Here is a 4,788-nt window from a genome sequence, read left to right as displayed (position 1 = left end):
TCCTTTTGTTATATGAGTATAACTTCTTTTTATGGATTTTTAATTGCTAAACCCGAGTTACTTTTAATTTTGCTCAATTTCTAACGAACTTTGATCTACTTATGATTTCTTTTTCAGAGTTTGATATTCTATTTTCAGGAATTTGCCTCCCTTTTGAATTTAGAAATGAAACCTTTATTTCCATTTTGACCTTTGCAAAAGAAAATTTGAGTGAATTGCCTTTTCTTTTGATTTTGACGTTGATAGGATGTTAGAACTCGTTATTTGAAACGTTTAATAACTTGTCCTATGCTTGTCGGCGAATGATTTTCATTTTAAACTTGTCCTTGACTTGGAAAGTTAGCGTTCTTGTGTGCACGACAAGAGCAATTTCGTTCCATGAATGAGACTTATACTTTTGAAAACTCTTCATTAATGTTTTGAAAGTATTTTAATTTTCGATTTATACAAATGACCTGCTTTTGACCATGTCTTTGATTTGGAATGTGATGTTCTTGAATGCGCAACGAGAGCACTTCCGTTCCTTTGATGAGAATCGGTTCATTTTCGGAAAAAGTTTATGTGAGGCTTTTGAAAGGATTTTGATTCTTACGATAAGTAACCTTTTAATGTTTTGGTTACCGATTTCAAAACTCCGGTTTTATTTTTATATGACTTTTCACTTCTATTTTCAAGTTTCGAGGACGAAACTTTTTAAAAGGTGGGATGATTGTAACACCCCGCGCTTTCCCTATATTTTTAAATAAACTTTTAAGTAATTTTTATTAAATAATTATTATTTAAAGCTTATTTTCATAAAATATCGTCTTAGCCGTGTAACGGTAATGATAGTGTAGATTTTAATAATATTATTCTCCGTCTCGAGTTATAGTAGACTTGGGACGAAAATTCTAGTGGATACCGACTCATTTTGAGTTATTGGGCTTATCTTGACTCATGGGCCTTTTTCCCCTCTTTTCTCTACACAAAACCCTCAACTAAACCCTCACAACTTCATCTCCCTCATTCTAATTTCTGAAATTCCTCAACAAACACTCCACCATTGTTAAACCCTTTGCTCTCAACCCTAAAATCACCATAACTCACTCAACTCTTCACCAATCTCGTTCCTTTTCGCGCCATTCTCTTCCTTTTCTCATTTCCCTTCTTTCTAAGTAAGAAAGTCACCATCTTTTCCTCTATTTCGAAATTCTCATCTTACAAGGATGTGGATTCTTGACTTAATACCTTTATTTTTGTGTTTAGGGGAGAACTTGGACAACCCGGAGGAGGATAGCTACATCATTGACGAGTCTTTAGAAGATTGAAGTGCAAAAAGGTAACGGTGATGGGTTACTCGACTTTTATGTTAAAATTGTGTGGTTTTTGTAGTTATAATCTCACATGAATGTTAAAAGTTGTATCTTTCATGATTGGTGCTAATTTGGATGTTGAATATCATGCTTGTTTGCAATTCTCACATGTTTGGATGAAATTCTCATGCTACATCTCTTGAATCCGAAATTACCCATTCACATGCTCAAATATGTTGTTTTTCCGAGTTAGAATCATGATAGGATACGTAAACAATTGATGGGAAACGATTTTTGTTGGTTTCAAATGGTTTAGAAGTGTTTTGCATTGAATCCGCGTGTTTGTAGTCCCAGTAGGGGTGTGGCCGTGGTCCGGCCCACTTGACCGGTGGGAGTTTCTGTAAGTTTTGGACATATTTTAGTCACCTGTAGTCCCAGTAGGGTCGGTGGCTGGATCTCTTGACCGGGTGGGAGTACACCGAGTATTTTAGGTGATTTTGAGTTTTGTTTGTATTCCAGTAGGGTGACTGCAATAGGGTGACCACTGGGAGTACATGAAGGTTTTATGTGTTTTTGGAAATTTGGTTGTATTCCCAGTAGGGTGTGGAGCAGATGTGACTTTGGGAGTGTGAAGGTTTTATGTGTTTTTGGAAATTTGATTGTAGTCCCAGCCGGGTGACCGGCGGCCGGTCTACTGACCGGCTGGGAGCGCACTGTAAGTTTTATTGAATTTCTGATTTTGGCTTGTTGTCCCAGCCGGTGGACCGGCAGCCGGTCTACTGACCGGCTGGGAGTCCCTTGTGTGCTCCTTTTCACTTGTAACCTCTATTAATCAATGGTTTATGCATGTATCTTCTTCCTTATCGGTAATTGGTTAATTTAAGGCTTTTTGACCTCCCCTATTTTACCCCTTTCGGACCTTTGGCACGAGTGCGTGCCATGTTTCCGGATTTGGGTTATGCTTATTGACATATTGACCATGCAACTATTGTTACTCTCATTTGTGACCCGAGTGTGACGTTTTACATTGTGTGACTACTCGACATTCCTTATTTACCCTTCGGGCCTTTGGTACGAGTGCGTGCCATGTTCCCAGATTGGTTATCCTTCCGCCTTTCTTCGGACCTTGGGTTACGAGTGCGTGCCATGTCTCCGATTAGAGGTTACTCGGCCTTTGGATACGAGTGCGTGCCATGTTCCGAGTCTTGGATACGATTAGGTATCGTTTGTCGAATCGGGTGTCGCCCATCCCGAGAGTCTGGATCCAGGTTTAGACTAGGACCGTATTATGATCGTCGTCCTACCAAGAGGTTGGAGTCTAGGGGTCTGTCTTGTTTGAGTCAAAGCCTTTGTAAATGTCTTGCTTGTTACGGTCATTGGTGTGTTCTTATATACGAGAGTGCACGTCTTTTATGCTTGTTTGGGAGAGTCTTGGTCCTATCGGATACTAGTGGTGAGATGCAAGCCCCTAGTTGCGATATGATCGCCGGGATCGATGTTCCCATCCGTTCTTATGGTGAGATGTAAGCCATAAGTATGAATGTGACATTAGTAGCCACGTCCCGTGCTATGGTTGTTAAGAGGTTTTCAAAGTGATGGCTATTGGTTTCCATCCATGTATTTTCTATTTAATTGATCCGTTATTTACCTTCTTCATATGATTCGATGCCTAATCTCATATCCATGTTTTGTTACCTTGAATGCATGATTAATATGATGTACCATGCCTAACTCTTTAAGAATACAACATGCCTATATCGTTATGATTATCATTATATTCTCTTGTTCATATCATTCAAGTATGATGCATGATTAATATGTTTAATTATGTTCTTGCTTATGTGCATTTTGACATATTGTGGCTGGGAGAACCCTGAGTTACTCCCCACTGACTGTGGCGTTCATGTTTACATGAATGACAGGTTTGTGATGCAGATTATGGGGAAGACGTGTGAGCTAGCGAGAACGTTGAACCTTGGACCTTAGTTATAGGTTGCTTAGACTCACCTATCGTTAGACTTGTGTTTATTCGTGGGATATCTTTTCCCCAACGCACTTGTTTTAGATTGTAAAACTTAATTATCTTTCTTTTCATTTTTGTTTGATCGCTTATGGTGGATTTCGCACTTTAAGCTTTTAAAAAGGTTTTAAAAACCTCGTATTTTCCGCTTTTATTTTGATGCCCTATCGAGGGGTGTCACATCATCAACCCTTTTTCAAGAGAAGGTGAGGAGAACCCAATACCCAATCCAACACAAAATCAACCCACAATGCCGAAATTTTCATCACATTCCGTACCAACCGAGGAGAAACTACCCAATAGTACTCCCACACCACAACACTTAACCGGAAATTTCATTGCTAAATCCGCATTTATCCAATTAGTCGAAAGAAGCCAATTTGGGGGGATGCCTAGTAAAGACCCTCACTCCCACATGGAGACTTTTTGTGACTATTGTGATGCGATTTCACAAACCGGTGTGACTCAAGACCAAATTCGATGGGTCTTATTTCCTTTTTCTCTAATCGGCACCGCAAAACAATGGTTAAAAGGCCTTGATAAGGCTACTCTTGGAATTGACTCTTGGAAGAAGTTAGTTCTAGCTTTCTACAATAAATTCTACCCTCCGGAAAAGACTAATATGCTAAGAGCTCAAATTACGGGTTTTAAGCAAAGGGATGAAGAATCTTTGTATGAAGCTTGGGAGCGGTTCAAAGGAATATGTCGCTCATGGACTTAGCAAGTGGTTCTTGGTACAACAATTTTGGAACGGTCTTTATGAAGACTCAAGAAACATTCTCAACATGGGATCAAATGGTATGTTCACCGAAGCTGATGATAATCAAACTTGGAACAAGATTGAGGAAATGGCGGTCCATAATTCACAATATAATAGACCTCGCAAGGCTACTAGAGGAGGAAAGCATGAAGTGGACTCTATTACTCAATTGGGTGCTCAACTTAGTGCTCACATTGATACCATTAACTTGAAGTTTGAGAAGGCCATGGCTAAACTTGAAGAAGCCTCAAAATCACCAAAGCATCATGGTAATGCAATGGTAGCATCTTCATCAATCCCAAGTGGGATATGTGAGAATTGTGGAACTTTGGGACATGACCAAAGTGAATGTAGGGGAACAAATGAACAAGTGAATGCTTTTCAAGCATACAAGAGTGGTACCCCTTATTTCAATTATTACAATGAATACACCAAATTCCACCCAAATCTCTCATACAAAAGCCAAAATGTTCAAAACCCTCAACAAACATACACCCCACCTCCCATGAGAAACCAAAATCAAAGACCCTTTTTCAACCAAAACCAAGGTTACCAAAATCAAACTCCATACAATAAAAAAATGACCAAGGTTTTGATGTTCAAAAAGCAGTCCTCCAAATGTAAAAGAATCAACAAGAATTTTTCACTCAAATGCAAAAAGATAGTCAAGCAAAGGACATCACCATCAACAACATACTAGCCCACACAAAAATGTT

The 4,788-nt window shown here is 39.1% G+C and overlaps 1 non-coding gene across 1 annotated transcript; it reads right to left on the bottom strand.

The window, feature by feature from the left end:
• Window positions 1-3,934: 3,934 nt before the first annotated feature.
• Window positions 3,935-4,042, bottom strand: LOC141622114 (small nucleolar RNA R71). The gene has a single exon (XR_012532872.1). It is a non-coding gene; the product is annotated as a small nucleolar RNA R71 (small nucleolar RNA).
• Window positions 4,043-4,788: the final 746 nt, after the last annotated feature.

This window comes from Silene latifolia, chromosome 1, assembly GCF_048544455.1.
Source record: "Silene latifolia isolate original U9 population chromosome 1, ASM4854445v1, whole genome shotgun sequence".
NCBI lineage: Eukaryota > Viridiplantae > Streptophyta > Magnoliopsida > Caryophyllales > Caryophyllaceae > Silene > Silene latifolia.
This window is presented reverse-complemented; position numbering and strand designations above follow the sequence as displayed.